Source organism: Dama dama, chromosome 5, assembly GCF_033118175.1.
Source record: "Dama dama isolate Ldn47 chromosome 5, ASM3311817v1, whole genome shotgun sequence".
Lineage (NCBI taxonomy): Eukaryota > Metazoa > Chordata > Mammalia > Artiodactyla > Cervidae > Dama > Dama dama.
Window position 1 is genome coordinate 95,531,790 of NC_083685.1, and position 19,385 is coordinate 95,551,174.

Genomic DNA, 19,385 nt, shown 5'->3' on the forward strand with positions numbered 1-19,385 from the left:
ATCGTCCCAAGGGTTTTCTTGTGAGCTTTTGCAGTAGACCCTCCTCCCACCCCAAACACAGATATCACAGATCTGCTTTCTTAGATCTTAGGTGCCATTTATATGACATCTTAGACTATGATGTCAACCAACCCTAGACTGGTTTGCATAGTTTAAGATGTCATATAAATGCAAATCGCACAACATGAAATATCTGGCTGGCTACTTTTGCTTAAGATAATGTTTTGAAATCCCATCGATGTTGTTGTATGTAACGGTAGTTTTTTTGTTTTGTTTTGTTTTATCTTTTTGCTGAGTAGGATTCCATTATATGACTCTGCCACAGTCCCATTAATTTTAAGCATTCTGGTAGGTGTGTCATGGTAGTTTTAATCTGCATTTCCTTGATGACTAAAGCTATCAAGCACCCTTTTGATGTACTTCTTGGTTGTTTATATATCTCCTTTTGTGAATGCTTTAAAAACATTCCCTCATTTAAAAATGTCTTGTTATGATTGAGTTCTAGAAGGTCTTTATATAGTCTGGATGCAAACCCTTTGTCAGATATATGGATTACAAAAATGATCTCTCTGTGGCTTGTCTTTTCATTTTGTCAATAGTATCTTTTGAAAGGAGAAAATTTCATTTTATTGCAGGCCAATTAATTGGTTTGTCAATTTTTTTTTTTTTTGATGATTTGTTCTTTCAGTATCTTTGTTTAAGAAATCTTTGTCCCAAGTCACTGGACAAAAAACTTAAGAAAATAGATGTATCTTTCCTCCCTCCTTTGTCCTCTTCCTTTGGCTGGAAGCAGATAAAAACAAGGACCTAAAGAGATGGAGAAGCTTTAAGATGAAAGGAGTTGGGGAGCTAATCACTGCATGAAGTAAAGTCCCCAGCCAGGAAGGACCACCTTCCTCGGACTGGTCACAGAAGGCAGAAAGGAACGCTGCTGTGTTTACACCACTAACATTGTGGGTCTATTTGTTATGGTAGGTCGGCCTGCCTGGAACTTACATCTCTCCAGTTGTGCAGACAGAATTTTTAGCCCAGCAGTCCCCAGCAGAGTTACTGCCAATGATGAAAGGACCACCGACACTAATCACTCCTCTCTGTTCCTAAACGTCCCTATTGACCTTCTCCAAAGAGAGCAGATGGTGAACTCCGAGGAAGATTTGCACACATCTTCACTGAAGTGTTAAGGTGTGGTACCTAAATAGCATTGAGCTGAGTGAGGTGAGGACCAGATGGGGTGCTGTGTTCCCCTAACCTGTTGTGAACCCAAAGCGGAGAAGTTATGACCTTCAGCCAAACTGTTATCCTCTTCCTCACTATCTGGTCCCCCATTCCCACTGGTGTGCCTTTTGAGTCTGTATGAATGCGCATTGCCTTTAATTTCTGGGGACTGTTACAACTCTGCCTTCTGTGCTGTTATCAAGTCTCTTAGGTTGGGTCGAGTCTTACTCCCCATTGGATAGGGTGTTATTGTATCAAGTGTTCTTATCAGGTCTGCCTTTAGTTTCCTTTATGCTTTACTTTATTCATTTGAAGTTGTATTTATTAACTATAGGACAGAAACAAAATAACAATCTATAGACTATATGTAAGCTATAAAAACTGTTGATACAATGAACACTGTGTATCATCACCCAGTATAGGGAAAAAAGATTATAAATACCTTTGAAGTTCCCTCTTTGCCCTTATCACTTCCCATCCCCCTCCCTTCCCTCCTAGGGGTGATAACTATCCTGAATTTTATGTTTATCATTCTCTAGCATTTGTTTACAATTTCTCCACATGCTTGTGTCTTTATTTTTTAAAATTTTTGGCTGCATCTCGCAGCATGTGGGACCTTAGTTCCTCAACCGGAGATCAAACCTGTGCTCCCTGCATTGGAAAGCGGAATCTCAACTGCTGGACTGCCAGCAAAGCCCAGCTTGTGTCTTCAAATTGTAATGTATGGCTAACACTTTCATCAGTAATGTATGAGCTTAATGAGGAATAATTTACATATCCTAAAATCCACCTATTGTGATGGTATGGCTCAATGATTTTTGGGGGTAAATTTGTAAAGTTGTGCAGCCATCACCACTCTCGTTTTAGGATATTTCCCTCTCTCCAAAAAAGATTCCTAGGGCCCTTTTGCTGTCATTAAAAAAGAATACACTCTAGTGGGTATGAAATGTATCTCATTGTGGCTTTAATTTGTATTTCCTAATGAATATTGATATTGAGCATTTTTCATGTCAGTGACTATTCATCTGTCTTCTTTTGTGCCATGTCTTTTCAAGTCTTTGGCCCATTTTTAAAGTTGCATTACTTGTCTTTTTGTTATTGATTAGTAGGATTCCTTATAGATTCTGCACATGAGTCCCTGGTTAGAGATATGCATCATGAATAATTTTCTCAGTTTGTAACCTGTTTATTCATTTGGTTAATAGCATATTCTGACAAGCAGAAATTGTGGTTCGTTTGACTTGTTAATTTTTCTCTTATGATGCGCACACACAGTGAAAGCTGTACTTCTGACACTTCTGGTTAACAAATGTGTGAGCAACCTCCCATCCCCACCCCGGCCAAGTAATACTCTGTGACATCAGTTGGTGTCCTATAATTTAACTCAGTTCTGACACTCACTGTCTACCTGGAGATAATGCCAGGTTCTACCGGGTAAGGGCTCAGTCCTCCAGGACTTCCCTGCCCAACTTCAGATGCCAGTCGGAAGTCCAGGTTGTCCCCTGTGCTTCTGATGACTCTATCAACTGGAAGTTTCCATGACCTCCTTCTTTAATTAATTTTAATGAATTAATTTGCTAGAGCAGCTCAGGAAAACAGTTTACTTACTAGATTATTGGTTTGTTATAAAAAGAAAATACAACTCAGGAATGGCCAGATGGAAGAGATATACAGAGCAAGATATGTGGAAAGGGGCGCAAGCTTCCATGTTCCTTCCAGCATCCCTCCTCTGGCACCTCCGTATGTTCATCAACCCAGAAAACTCCCAGGATCTTGTACCTTGGGGATTCTTATAAAGGTTTCATCAAGTAGGCATGACCAATCATTAACTCAATTTCCAGACCCTCTCCAGAGAATGCAGGTTGGACCGAAAGTTCTACACTTCTGATCATGGCTTGGTCTTTTGAGTGACCAGCCCCCATCCAACAGTCCACCAAGAATCACCTCTTTAGAACAAATGACATTCCTATGGCCCAGGAAAGTCCAAGGAATTGAGGAACTCTGAGCAGGAAGCAGACACTTATAAATATATATTTTTTATCGTCTCACATTTTGTCTACCCAAGTCTTAAAGATGTCATCTTATGTTTTCTCTGTTTTCTCTTCATGGTTCTACCACTATATTTAGGTCTCTGATCTATCATTAACTCCTTTGTTGCATATACAGTGAGGTAGGAGTGGAATTATTTTCTTTTTCATATGAATATTCAGTTATGCTCTCACCATTAAAAAGAAGACTTTCTCCTAAGGAATTGACTTGCTCAAAACCTAATTGACCATACATGTGGGTTTATTTTTTTTTTGAATGTCCTATTCTGCTCTATTCACCTATTAGTTTATTCTTGTACCAAAACCACACTGAATTGAATACTGTTGCTTAATAGAAAGTCTTGAAATTAGTTTATAGCTCCCAACTTTGTTCTTTTTCGGTACTATTTTGGTTCTTCTAGGTATCTTGAATTGTCATTTCAGTTTTACAATCAACTCATCAGTTTCTTCAAAACTCCTCTTGGAATTTAGGATTGTGAGCTATAGATCAATTTACAGAGAGCTGACATCTTAATAACATCAAATTGTCCAATCCATGAACACTATATATCTTTACATTTATTTAGATCCTTAATTTCTCTCCCTGGTGGCTCAGCTGGTAAAGAATCCACCTGCAACGTGCAAGACCTGGGTTCGATCCCTAGGTTGGAAAGATCCCCTGGAGAAGAGAACAGCTACCCACTCCAGTATTCTGGCCTGGAGAATTCTATGGACTGCATAGTCCATGGGGTTGCAAAGAGTCAGACATGACTGAGCAACTTTCACTTTTAATTTCTCTCAGCAGTCTTTTGTGGTTTTCTGTGTAGTGGTTGCACCTTGATCATTAGATTCATTCCTAGGCATTTGCTTCTACTAATTATATTGCAAATGATATTTTAAAAGTTTTCCTTTTCCATTTTTTGTTGCTAGTACATATAACAACAATTGACTTCTTATACAGTGACATTATATGCTGCAAAGCCAAGAAGCTCAGTTATTCTAGTATTTTTTTTTTGTAGATTCTATGTATAAACACAGTTTTTCTGAATAATGACAGTTTTGTTTCTTAATTTTCAATATTTATTATTTTTATTTATTTTCCTTTGCTATTACAGCATCTAAAGTTTCCAGTACAATCTTGAAGATAATTATCTAATAATTTTGCTATTGATCTTATAGGAAAAACATTCAATGTTTCACTATTAGGTACAATGTTGTTATCTTTAGGTATTTTAAAAAATGCCTTTCTTAAGGCTTAAGGAAATTTAATCTTAAGTCATTAAGGAATTTCTTAAAGACATTCTTTCATTATTTCCTTTTAAAAAACATAATGGGTGTTGAATTTTGTCTAATGCTTTTTGTGAATCATATAGCATGTGATTTCCCCATATATGACCAATGTTGTGAATTACCTTTTTTCCTTTATTCTGTTACTTTTGTGAATTTCATTGATTTTTCATTAATTTCATTGACATTTTTCAAAATTTTTAACTTGATTTTTTTCCAGACATTTTCCAAATGTTAATTAACCTGGCATTCCTGTGATAAACACTACTTGGTTGTTATGTGTTTTTATATTTTATATATAATATATATTATACCAGTATATTTAATATTTTTATAAGGATTTTATTTTCCCCAGTCATGAAAAGTATTTTTCATGGTTGGTGATCTATAGAAATCTGTAGAAATTCTTTTTTAAAATAATACTTTTGCCAATTTTTGGTGTTAGAACTATTCTGGCTTTGGGAGTTTGCTCAATATTGTTATTATTTTTTTCTTAAATGTTTGATAAAATTCATTGGTAAATCAATTTGGACTTGGAATTTCTTTGTGGGAAAGCTTTTGATATGTTATACTTTATTTATAACTTTATTTTATTTTAAACTTTTTTATATACTAAACTTTATTTAGTATATAAAAGGTTTTTTAGACTTATGCTTTCATGTTATGTTAGTTTTTGGTGAGTATATTTTTCAAGAAGTTTGTCTATTTCACCTGTCAATTTATTGGCATAATGTTGTTCATAATATTCCCTATTGTTCTTTTAATAGATATAGAATCTGTGGTGATATCCTTTTTTAAATTCTTGGTATTGTTAATATGTGTTTTCTCTCCTCTTTTTTTTTAATTAGTCTTCTCTGGGAGGCTCTAAATTTTATTAACCTTTTTCAAGAAACAACTTTGGCTCTGCTTATTTTTACTATTGTTTTGCTCAATTTTTATATAATTGGTTTTCTTTCTTCTTATTATTTCCTGTTTTCTGCTTACATTGAGTTTCATTTGGTCTTTTTTTGCATCTATAGAAGCTGAGATCATTGATTTTATGCCTTTTTTCTTTATAAGTATAGGCGTTTAGAGGTCTGACTTTTCTTTTAACCTCTGCTTTCGCTCTGTCCCCCAAATTCTGATGAGTTTTGCTTACATTATCATTCAGTTTGAAATATTTTCCAATTTCCCTTGTTATTTTTTCATTGACCTTTGGGTTATTTAAAAGTGTTTTGTTTAATTTACATTTGGTGATTTTCTAGATGGCTTACTGTTATTACTTTTAAATTCATTTTCATCACATCAGAGAAAAAGCTTAGGCTTTCAATCTTAAGAAAAATATTTGAGACGTGCTTTATGACCAAGTATGTGGCCTGTCTCAATGGATATTTCTCGTATACTTGAAAAGAATGTGAATTCTGTTGTTAGACAGAGTGATCTCTGAATGTCAGTGAGGTCACAGTGGTGGGTGTGTGCATGCGTGCACAGTCACTTCAGTTGTGTCTGATTCTTTGTGATCCCATGGACTGTAGCCCGCCAGGCTCCTCTGTCCATGGGATTTTCCAGGGAAGAATAGTGAAGTGGGTTGCCATACCCTCTTTCAGGTGATCTTTCCAACCCAGGGATCCAACCCGTGTCTTCTGCATCTCCTGCATTGCAGGTAGATTCTTTACCGCTGAGCCACTGAGGAAGCCCCAAGTTGGTGGATGCTGTGCTGTACTTGGTCGCCCAGTCGTGTCTGACTCTTTGTGACCCTATGGACTATAGCCCACCAGGCTCCTCTGTCCCTGGGGATTCTCCAGGCAAAAATACTGGAGTGGTTGCCATGCCTTCCTCCAGGGGATCTTTCCAACCCAGGGACTGAACTCAGGTCTCCCTCATTGCAGGTGGATTCTTTACTGACTGAGCCACCAGGAAGCCCAAGAATACTTGAGTGGGTAGCTTATCTCTTCTCCAGGGTATCTTCCCGACCTAAGAATTGAACTGGGGTTTCCTGCATTGCAGTAGATTCTTTACCAGTGAGCCATCGGGGAAGCCTCAAGTTAGTGGATAGTATTGATCAAATCTGTATTCTTACAGGTATGATGAGTGTGAGGATAGATTAGGACATGCTCTGTTTTGGTGGGATTCGCTAATGATTTATTTGCAGGGAACTGAGTTTTGGTGTAAACACTTATTCAAGATTCATACATGTCACGATAAGAGTTGATCTAAACCAGCAGATGAACAGAGTGAGCCTTGGCTAAGATTGCTTGGTTTGTTTAATTCACCTACTTGCTACAGACCCACTGTATGTCTATCCTATCTCTGGGGAGCTCAAGGAAAGATGGTAAACTTTCATCAGGAGGCAAGGTATTGCCCTTATTGCCCTGTGATTAAGCAAGCCCAGCTCCCATTTCCTTTAGAGCTGAGCATGCTCAATGAGGCAGGGCCCACTCGAGTGGCTTAGATGAGGGACTTGACTGCCTTGGCACTGAGCATGCTCAGTGGGCAGTGATCTGTTCACCTCTAATAGTTGATGTTCTGTGTGATTGTTGGAGTCCTGGAGTTGTTAAAATTCCGTTGCCACAAAATGGCAGAGTTTAGCATTATCAGCACCAAGTGCTCATTGTTCAGATGGGGAACCTGAAGACCAAAGAAGGACAGGGAGTTGGTGAAGGCCATACCATAAGTTGGTGCCAATGCAGGAACAAGTATTCAGGTCTCTTGTTTCCTCTCCAGGGCATGGCCTATTACACTATTTCAGCCATGGGCTGGAACCTGAGAGTCCACCATGGCTGACTTCTTAAGGCGATTTAAACAGAGAGGATCCAGATGCAGTTTTCCTTTGGCTTCTTATTTCAGGAAACTTCTCCCCCCCCCCCCCCCCCCACAACATCCCTGTGAAAAGAGCAGGTGGGAGGAGAAGGGAATGGCCATGGCCATCTCACTGTCTCTTGGCAGTGCTGGAACCCCTATGAACTGTTTCCTCTGGGGACTGGTTTATTCAGGGCTGAGGTCACAGTTTGGGAATAGGAGCAGAGGGAAGTGCTGCCCAGAGATTTGTGGCTTAATTGCCCCGAGTGATTGAGACGGCGAGGATGAGCAGGAAACCCTTTGGGGGAACGGGTAATTGTTTGTGTACAGAACTCATATTGCGCTTGTTACAACATGTTTGCAAGCTGTCATGTATCTATCGGTGGTGAGCGTGCATACGTGCATGTTTTAGTTACAGCAATTTCTTCATCCTATCTCTCAATCTGTCGGAAAGTGGTGTTGCCACGAGGGCCTGATGGTTTGTTTCTTCTGCTTAAGCAAAACATAAATTATCTGGCCCATTAATATCCGGGTGCTTTAATCTGTTATTAGAGGAGAAAAGTTAAAATCCTGCACCAAGATGAATGTTTGCTTTTAAGGTGATTAATAATGAGCAGCTTCTGGCACATTCATCACTCTGCTAGTGGCCTCAGTCGGGAAAGAAGGAAGGAAGAAGATCAGGAATATTGTGGGTCTGCTGCTCAGTGCCTCACCCCAGTGATCCTTTCTATCATCTCCCTTCCTCTAGCACCTTCACTGGCTCCCTACTGTCTTTGCCGTAAAAGCCACATTTCCAGCTCTAGTGATGGCTCCATCCTATCTGCCTTCCTGGAGCACCTTCCGTGTGCCCAGCCCTGCTCTGTGGGGGAGGCGGGAGAAGGCGGGGAGGCACCTCTGCTCTCAGAGAATTTTCTGGGCACTAACAGAGACAGGAGCAGCTCACGGAGAGGCATCAGTGCCCTCAAGAGAGGGTGAAGGAGTTTGGTGTTAGATTGGTGGGAACAGACAGCAAGGGCTGTCAGAGCCAAGAGAGGGAGAAGTCGATGTACTGGGCTGGATGTTCAAGGAATCCCTTCGTGGAGGGGGTGGGCTACACCTGGGCCTTGGGAAATGAGAAACCTGCGGATAATCACAATCAAAGATACTGGTTATTAAGTACCAACACCTCACCTGTTGTGCTGTTCTCAGACTCATCATACTTGATGGACTTAGCATGACCAGGACCACCAGGTATCTGGGGGAAATCTAGTGACAGAAAAAGAGGGAGGCAAACAAAATCATGATAAATGTATAATGCAACCCCCCCCCACTACCATTCATCCTTTAGTGGGGAGGTGTCTCTTGTTTTTAATCTGCCGAAGACTTATCCTCTCTGGGAGACTTTCTTCCTCCTTCCCCTGTGGTTCTGGTGGAACTGTCAATCCCAGTGTTTCCTGTACAACTCTGCCCACAGGGACTGGTTCAGAGGGAGGGCATGTGACTCAAGCAGGACCAATCAGATTTCTCCTATATGGGATGGTCAGATAAAATACAGGATGCTCAATGAACTTTGAGTTTCACATGAAAAACAAATAATTCTTGTAAAATAAGCATGTCACTAATAGTGCATGGGGCACATTTATAGTAGAAAACTGCTTATTGTTGATCTGAAATTCACTCATTGGGCATTCTGTAATTAGAAAAAGTCTGGCCATCTTACTTCTGTGGAATTTGCTCTGGTACTGGGGGCAGTAGGGTCTCCCTTTTACAGTTTGAGTTTATATGTGACTTCCCATATCACCTTCTCTAGCTGGATCTCCACATTTTTCTAATATTTAGTTCCTTTTTGGTGCTTACCACACTCTCTAGTTCTTGAATGTAATTTTTTGTATATATATTTAGTTCCTTTTTGGTGCTTACCACACTCTCTAATTCTTGAATGTTATTTTTTGTATATATGTTTAATATCTATGTCAGGGGTCCCTGATATAATTTGAGTTCCACAAGGCAAAGGTCCTATCCAAGTGTACTCCAACTGTCCGTCAAGATTTATTTGTGAGGATTCTTGAGTCGTCATTTGATAAGTTTCTCCAGAGAGGCTTTCTATTTGCTTTGACAGTGCCTAAAATCATTCCTTGAGGTTTTTGAGACCTCACAGGTAGTATAATTTTTTTATTTTTTAGGTAGTGTAAGTTTGGATCTCAACGTTGTGGAAGAGGTAGCTTGTGTTTACAAGAAATTTTTCCCTTTTAACCAGTGCCAGGGTCAAGAGAGATGAGTTTCCTTGCTGTCTCTTTGTGGAAATCCTGCCTTATTTCTTATTCACTTCCTGAGTGTGTAGCCCTTTGGGATCGCAGCTTTAAGTAGAGATTTCAAATCAGAACTCCTGCCTTGGGCTGTGTTTGGGTTTTATCTCCCATCGCCTCCAACCTCCTGTGGTCTTCAGTGAAGAACTTCAAAGTCTCTGGGGTTTAGCAGAAACCCTCAGGGAGAAAGCCGACTTTAACACTCATTTTCTTTCCAGACTTCTTATTTCCCTTTATTTTAGGGCTTTGTAGATTTCTTACTTTTGTGCCAGCTCAGTAATGCATTTAAACAGATTAAAAAAAATTTATCCAACCATTTAGTAGTTTCACTCGGGAGAGTCCTTCGTGGAAATCAGATCAGTGCTGCCGTTGGAAACAAACCATCATGTTATTTGTTATCAACTCAAGTTAATTTCTGATTAAAACCACTGTGTGTGTGTGTGTGTGTGTGTGTGTGTGTGTGTGTGTGCCCAGTCAGTCCTGTCTGACTATTTGCGACCCCATGGAACTGTTCCCACCAGCCTCCCCTGTCCGTGGAATTTTCCAGGCAAGAATACTGGAGTGAGTTGCCATTTCCTTCTCCAGGATCTTCCCGACCCAGGGATTGAACTCGTGTCTCTTGTGTCCGTTGCATTGGCAGGCAGATTGTTTACCACCAGGGCCATTTGGGAAGCTACCATGAGCTTTGTCAATCCAGGTGTCCTATTTCTTCCCCCTCTTTGGTGAAGGGAGGGGCTCTCTAGTGCCAATGCATGAGTGTGGGGTGGGGATACCTGGTCCCGATCTCCTTTCCATAGGGGAACATGGTCCACCTGAATGACCACTGAGCCATCCCTCAGGTCACAAGGCAGTTTCAGGTCTAGTGACTCTTGTCAGTAATGTTGTATCTCTCTAGGGGCTTACCAGCACCCCACCAGGGCCTGGAGTCACAGAGAAGTACTCATTCCCACCAGGCAGAGGGTGGACAGCTGTGGACAGGGTGGACGAGGACCCTCAGTTGGGGGTCCTTGTCTACTGACTGATACAGGGGCTGGCCCTGATCACCTGGATTCTAGGGAATGGCAGGGATGAGGACAATCTTGGCTGTGGGCCTGCAGCTGAGCTGAGGCTCTGAGAGCTTAGGGCTTAACGTAAGGGCCCGGGAACCTGGTGAGTGAGTAAGTCTCGGGGTCAGAGAGTCCAGCCTGTGGCCTGGGGCAATGAAGGGGGGCTGTTCTGAAGAATCAGATGTTGCTGGCTCAGAAAGTGAGCACAGACCCTGTAGTAACTGAGGATGTTCATAGACTGGGGGAGGAGGCTCCTTCTATTGTTCTTTGGGTCTCTTTCAAGGTCGACCCAGGATTCAAACTTTGGGTGGTCTCATTCTCCCCATCCCCCGTTCCTTCTCTCCCTTTCTCTCTGTCTTTCCCTTGCTACCTTCCTTTAGCTTAAACATCCATTAAGTTTTTACTTACTTAAAAATAATGCTCATTTTTCTTTCCTTTTTTTTTTTATAAAAGTGATATATGTTCGTTATAGAAAACTTAGAACATGTAGAAAAGTACAAGGAGGTAATTTTTGTTTACCCCAACTATTATTTATAACTATTATTTATATTTTGCTGTATATATTTGTATCTTTACCACATATAAATAGTACATACATAGTTTAATAATTTCTATTGTAAAATTTAAATTTATGTTATAAAATTGGATGATAGTCTGTGGCATTATTTTATAGACTGTTTTTTCCCCATTTGCTCTATTATGAAATATTGTATCTCTCCAAGTGTTTTTTGAAAAGTTTATTTCGAATGGCCCATGTGTAGATGGAATGTGTATTTCGAATGGTTCCATTGTGTAGATGGAATATCAGGTATTAATCAAGTATTCTGCATTTGAATGCTTTCTGACTTTTTCAGTCTTGCAAATAATTCCTTGAGGGACCCTCTTGTGCATAAATTTTTATGTGTAGCTCTGATTTTTTTCCCTATGCATATATTGCTGTGAATGGAGTTGCCACTTAATTTTTTGGTACTTTTGATAATCGCACAATGTTGTTCTACAATCATATGATATATATTTATATGTACATATGTCACATCAAATCCCAAGCAATACTGTATTCTGCAGAATTGTGTACTAAAAATGACATGACTTCTGGGAAAACCATGGTTAAGGCAGATCACACAAGATTTATGCTACGTTGTAACTGCAACACTAATAAACAATAACAATCCTAATAAAAATGCTATTTAAAAATTAATTAAGTATCCAATAAATAGCGCTACAATGGCGTTGCTCGAAAAGTTGCTGGCTGGAAAAGTGTGTAAGGAAGGATAGGGGATGATAAATTACCGTGACAAGGACAAAATGTATAAAGATGCAGAATCACCATGTAATAAGCACTTTCAAAGCACAACAAGCAGCCAAACCCAGCCATGAGGAAGAGCACGGTCGAGTGGCCATGAACTACATCCCACTAGGGCTTTCTGAGCTCAGCTGTGAGAGCATCCTTTTGGGTTCAGCTGCTGGTTCTTGGTGGCTTAAAACATAACCTTTTGGGAAGAATTGCATGTGAATCAATGCAACCTCCGGCTTCTATTCACATCCTTACTTTTTCTGCCAGTTGCATCCGACCTCATTCTCAGTATAGAAGCATAGGCTGCAGCTAACAGTCTAGATTGCGAAACTGCAGCCCAGAAAGGCTGCGCAATTGACATCCACTGAGAGTGTGGAAAAGTCCTTAATTGTAGTCTACACAACGCTGAGTATTTGCACCTTTTTACATTTTTGCCAATTTGATAGATTAGACTTGGGATCTCATTTTAAAATGTGCATTTTTTAATTACCGGAGAAATGGACTATTTTCATGTGTTCCCTAGCCAATTATATGTCCTCTGTGAATTGTGAGGGCCTGTCTGATGCCTGTTTTTCTATCAGAGTGTTTGTATTTTTCTTATTGATCTTTCTTTATATATGAAGGTTATTAATCCTTTTTCTGTCATGATGCTGTCAAATATTTTTCTCAGCTTGTCATTTGCTTTTCAGTTTTGTTTATGATTCTTTTGAGGTACAGAAGTTTGAAAATGTTGTCATGAAATCTAAAGCTCTCTTCTTTTACTGTTTTCCCCATTGCTTTATGCTTGGAAAATTCTTCCCTGTTCAGTAATCAGTTAAATATTTATGAATATTCTCTTCCAGACTTTTATTCTTTGCCAGTTTCTTTTCTTATATTTCATTTTAAAAATTAGTCTTGGACTTATTCTGTTGGTTAGTGTGATGTGATGATCTAATAATTTCTCCCATATCCCAGTTATCCCCAAAATTTAAAAATTGTGTGTATTCCTGTAAATAATCTTCTCATATTTCCCATAGTATATATTAATCTCTTCTTGTTACCAATTAGGCCCATTTAAGGTTGACATATCCTATTTCATTAATCTGTATGGCAGTATTTTCCCTATTTTAGTTATTATAGATTTATATGTTTTTAAAAAATATATTTAATTTGTTATTTATTTATTTGGCTGCATTGGGTCTTAGTTGAGGCATGTAGGATCTTTAGTTGTGGGATGCAGGATCTAGTTCCCTGATCAAAGGTGGAACCTGGGCCACCTGCGTTGGGAATGCAGAGTCTTAGCCACTGGACCACCAGGGAAGTCCCAGATTTATATACTTTAGGTATTTAAATATCTCAGAGTGCAATGTCTCCTTACTCTTTTTCACCCAAAGTTTTCTTAGCTAAGAATTTCACTGGTTTCTTCTTCCAGATAAGCTTAAATTTATTCATTGGGAAATTTTATTAGGGTTGTGTTAAACCATGAGTCAGCACTTTTTTTTCCTTTTTGGTAATGGGCCAAATACAAAATATTTTAGATTTTTGTGGGCTACATATAGTCTATAGTTCTTCCTCCTCCTCTTTATTATTTTTTACATTTTTTTTTTCACAGACGTAAAATATAAAACCACAGTTTAAGGGCTGTAGAAAAACAAGCTGTGGGCTGGATTTGGCCTGCAAGCTGTAGTTTGCTGAGTCCTAATTTAAACCAATTGAATGGTCTTGCTAGGGCTGCTGTAACAAAGTACCAGGTACTGGGTGGTTTAAACCAACAGAAATTTATTGTCCTACTGTTCTAGATGTTAGAAGTCTGAAATTGGTGTATCAGCAAGCCTGTGCTCCCTCTAAAACCTATATGGGAATCAGTCCTTCTTGCCTCTTCCTGGCTTCTGGTGGTTTGCTTGCTCTTTGGTGTTCCTTAGTCTGCAGCTGCATGACTCCAGCCTCTGCCTCTGTGGTCACCTGGCGTCCTTCCATTGTGTCTCTGTTTTCACAGGGCTGTCTTCTGATAAGGACACTATCTTATTGGATTACACTTTACTCCAGTGTAATCTCCTCTTGACTAATTATATCTTCAATATCCCTATTTCCAAATAAGGTCATATTCTGCGGTTCTGAAGTTAAGACTTCACTATATCTTTTTAGGCAGGATACAATTCAACCCATAACATAAATAAACAAATTTGGGATGAGTACAAGTTGAGTAGAGTAGAAATAGAGAGTGCCAAACCTAACCACTCAACCACTAGGGAGCATCAAATAGACTAGAAATAGATATCTTTTCAATATTGAATATTTCCATCCAAGATTATATATGTGTTCTATGTTAATTATTTTTGTAACATCAAATCATCTTTGCAAACCTGGTTTATCCCTATATATTCATCAGTATAATTTTAAATTTGTCTTGCCACTATTTTCATAGGAATCTATATCTACCTTCGAAAGCAAGCTCAATCTTTAGTTTTCTTTCTTTTTATGCTATGTTAAGTGTTATTGAGACCATGGTTCCTCCGTAGAATGAATAACTTCATTTTGCATATTTGTCTACATGGTGAGAGCAGTTTATATAGCATGGGAATTAATGCTTTCAGGAAAGTCTGAAAGACTTCACCAGTAACACCACCAGATCCTCTGGCCTTTTTTGGCAAATAATTTTTTGACAGCTCTACAATCCCTATATGGCTACTTCTCCTTCTCAAAGTAGACATATTCAGAGCTGAGTCATTAGAACACCAGACTCAGAGCTCTAAAAATGCACTCCTGCACCTGGATATACAAAAGGTGCACAGGTACTTGATCCTGACCTCAGAGAATGGCTTTGAGATCAAGCTGATGGGCTCTGATGTGGGCAGTTCCTGCTGCAGAGTGTTGGTTGATGCAAGGTATCAGGAGTTCACCTGCAAGTGCATTAGCCTGACTGTTGCTGACCTAGATATATCTGTGTACACTGGAGCAAGTGTGCAGTGGTCAGAGGGAGCATGGATGGGAAACTGAATGTGTTATACTCTGCCAATGGATGGTACTTCCAGCAATCACTGAAGCAGCAAAGTGGGGTCAAGGGCTGCAGAACCTAGCTACCCTCTTCAGTTTCAATAGGAACCTGCCAACTCAGACAGCCATCTTTCTAGTCCAGCCTAGCACACCAAGGGCTTACCTGTTTCAACACCAGTCCTCACCATGTATCCACGTCCTCCACGAGGCATGGAGTGCACCTACTCCCATTGGGTACCCACCAGCGATTGTGTGTGGAAGAGCCCATCAGAATATCGGATTTCTGGCCACTCTTTGGAGCTGCTGCAATCCAATATGTTTTCCCATATGTTTGAACCTTTCTGAAATTCTTCCATCTGTTTCTGGGAAATGTGAAGGAATTTAATGATCTTTTCTGGGGTTATTAAACCGACAGCTGTTGTCATTAATAGAGGACATTCTTTACTGCAGTGAAAAAATGCTAGTCATAACTTTAGCCTGTTGTATACGCTCTCGGTTAATGACTAGAGCGTTTGTCTCAAGGCTGGGGTTATGAACATGGGTGGGGGGTTTCTGTTGCCAGCTTTGAAGATGATTCATCTTCAGAGTGTGAATGCCCTCACTTCTTTTCTGTACTCTAGGCAGCTTTTGAGGCAAAATGTATAATTGGAAAAAAACAAAATCCGATCCGCTGCCAGCCGTTGGCTTTCTTTGAAAATGAAGGAGCTCGAGTGCTGAAACGGAAAGATTACATTTTACTGTGTGTTTCAAATTATGGTTCATTTTTTAGTAGAATGGTAGAGGCAGAGAAAAACCAACTTTTATAGTTTGAATTGAAGGTTATCTACACTGTCATAGGTTGGGACCTGGGAAGCAGGACTGGGCACACACAGAAAGACAACAGGGAGGAGAGGGATCTGCCTTCCACCTGTCCCCTGGGTGGAATGGGCTTTGCTGACTGATAACTTTAAGGATTGATCTTCCAGGTTCAGCTAGCCTCATAGGGCCTGGTAGCAGAGGGATGGAGGAATTTATTATCTCACCAGGTAAGATTCCAAGATGCAGAAGGTGGTAGGTGGAGTAGGGAGGTGATGCAGTATCTGGGTACAGCCATCCCAGGCAACCTTGTCTAGATCTGCCAGGTTCTCCAGGAGGGGTCCTGGAAGAGTTGGGGCAGACAAAATCATGTTTAGGCCCTGAGAAGCTGGGGTATAAATGAGTAGTGATCAGAGAAGGAACCAAGAAGACCACCTCTACAAAAGGGAACTTGGCAGTGGACCCAGGCCCCAGATCCTCCTCCCTGCCCCCCTCCAGCTGCCATTTCAGGTCCATCGAGAGCCCGTGGTGGAGCTGGGGGCTCAGTGGTTGGTCTGGATCTTGGATTCGTTCAATGGGAAGGCTCTGGCGTTTGTGACAGGAGATCTGACAGGTCAGGAGAGTGAACCTGCTTTACTGCCTGATGCCTGAGGTTTCCGCTTGCTCAGGGAATGAGGACCCAAACCCACAGCAGGAAGCTGAGAGGGCCCAGCAGTCAGGAGTCAGGGAGACGAAGTGGGGAAGAGAGGGGACAGTGGGCACCATAGGGTGACTGCTGCTCTGCTTCTCTGGTGATAGAAGGTTTCCTCTGATACCTCATTCATCCACCCATTCAAAACCCTGACCGGAGTACTTCCATGGACTGACATTTTGCTCAGTCCTGGGAATATCAAGGGCCTAAGGCCTGCCCCCAGGAGCCCGCAGTCTAGCAGGGAGGCAGACATTCAGACCACATGGCGCCATTGTGTGGTGGATGCTGGGTAGGGGCACATGCAGGGTGCAGTGAGGCATGGAGAAGGGGTGTTAACTAACACCTGTTTTGGTGGATCAGGGAAGGCTTCCTGGAGGAGGCAACATCTCAGCCGGGTACAAGAGGGCAAACATAATTCATCCAGTCCACAGCGCGTGGGGGATAGTTTTGCACAGAAAAGGCAGCAACAAAAAAGCCCCACAGTAAGCAAGACACTGGAGTGGGAATGTAAGGTGTGAGTTGGGAGCAGCCAGAGACGAGGCTGTGTCGGAACCAGATTCTTGGGTGGGCTTTATAACTCGACCTCACCTGAATTTCTAGGCTTGCAGCTTACAGTAATGTTTATAATTTGCTGTGATTTTCCTGCTGGCTTTACACTCTCCTATATGCCAATTAGAATATAAAAATCTAGCAAAGTGTACATAAAAGAGACGTGGGTATTTGCTTGTGAACTGGCTGCTCTGCTTAGAGATTTAACAACTTCACAGCGTCTCCATATCTTATGGGGAGAAAAGAAAGGAAAAAACCATCTCTTGGCATGATTGCCTTTGTTACCACAGGGCCCCCTCCAGGATCAATCCTTGAGGGGTGACTTCTCTGCAGGAAGGGGTCTATCCTGTGATATTTCATGTCTCATCTTTTCCCAGAGTGCTGGACACAAAGATGGCCTCAAAGTGTTTCTCTCTCTCTCAAGTTTCCAGATGATGTTGTGCCAACCATTTGTCACTGGGCAGAAGCTGGGGCCTGGATGTTTCTGGTTGGAGGATTCAGACAGCAGCACTCCCTGCCTCCCACAACCCACTACAGGCTCCTTTGTAATCTCTGAATTTGCACGTGGGCGTAGAGGTGCCTCTTGAGAAAATCCGCCCCCGCCCCAGATTTCACAGGAAGAAGTCGCTGGAGTTGGGAGGGATTTATAGACATCAAATAAAATATTTCTCAAATTCAAGCAATGCTTGAATCCCCTTTTAAAATGGAAATATTTTCAAAGAACCCTTCCCCCACTTTTGTTGAGTCAAGTAATTTCTATTATAATGTTACTTAAGTACGTACTGACATGAAGGCTAGAGTAAAAGCCTTCTGCTTATGGCTCTCATATGACTATAAAAGCAAAACAAATGGACAAATTATAGAATGGAAAACTACAAAATCAATAAAACTCAAATTAACAGCATTAATTTAATGGGATGTCATTTTATCAAACCTAAATCACCACGCTGCCCATGAGCAGGGACTGAGTGGGCGGTGCGGCCCTTGAGAGCCTGGCAGGCTTGCAGGAGCTATTTTCCAACCCCCTTGGTTACAACTCCATGGAAGGGATGTCTTTGGTCTTGCCTTGGCCCAAATGCATCATCCACAGAGCATGCAGGCCTCTGCCCTTTTCTTCTTAGCCTGATGTCATTAGCAAAAATAAAATCTAACATGGTACCTAAAAGATGGAAAACTATTTTTAAGCCCTGTCCCCTGTCCCCAGCATTCAGGAGGAAGTCAAGAACACTAAAAAACAGACCGATCCTGGCCTTGTGGAGCCAGTGGAGAAAACCAGACTTATTCGTGGAAGCATCAGCCACACAGAACCGCCAACCATATGATGTGATCTGGGCCCCAGCACTGAAGTGCCTGAGAAGGAGAGGTCAGATAGACATGGATGATCAGGGAGATAACGGTGGGGACTCTGAGGACAGAGCTGGCTGTGGAGGACTTGTGGGGTGTAGACTCTGTGTCACTGGGGTGGGGAACTCCGTCTCTGGCTCTGTCCAGGAGGAGCCGCCTCCCTTGGGGGCTTTGGCCAGGATGCTGCCTGGAAGGGTAGGGATGGTCTGCCCTGTGGGACTTCTGCATGCTACTGTCATTCATCCCTGCGTCCTTCCCCTGACACTCAATGGGGCGGCTTTCAGACCAGGTCGCTCCTCCGGGAAGGTTAAGCCAGGAGAATTCAGCCAGTACCAGTAGCATCAGCCCAAACAACAACAATGACAATAAAGGTTTATTTAAACAATAAGCGTTTACGTACTAAGTCCCTGTATGAGGTATTGAGTGTGGAGCAATATCAAGGATCCAACGAGAAAGAGAATCCTGTGAACAGACCACTGCAGTACGAGAGGAAAACATGACGAGTCCTTGACAAGAAAGAGGGCAGTTAGTCCAGCTTGCATATGGACAGAATCTAGGCAGGCTTCTAAGAGGAGGTGGCCTCTGAGGGCCGGGTAGAATCTGGAAAGGTGGAGATGAGAGAGGAGAGTCTAGAGGGGTGGCTGCAAGAAATCCTGAGAACACAGGGGCTGGAGACTGGCTTAGGAGAGAGAGGCCAGGCATGGAAGGGCACAGAAGCCTTAGAACTGGTAATGGAATTGTGCCATAGAGGACAGTGATGGCCAAACAGAGGGACTGGGGGTGTCTCTGACAATCAAGGCAGAGCCCTTATGTTTTCCAGGCCTGGACTGACCCCATCTGATCAGTGAGCTGGTTCCATCCCTCTGGGAGTGTGGGGAGAGGGCTTCAGGAGAAGAGGCAGGAGGTGAGGACTACCATCTAAGAGACGAGACAAGGCTGTGGACCAAGGGGGCAGCCCGGGATGGACAGAAAGGACGTGAGGTGACTGCAGCCCACGGCTTCCCATCCCCTGTTTGTTCCTGGTCCACAGATTTGAACACATGCTTCAAACTTCCTTCACCAGTCTCAGGAGCTGGAGATGCCCCCACCTTACATCTGGGA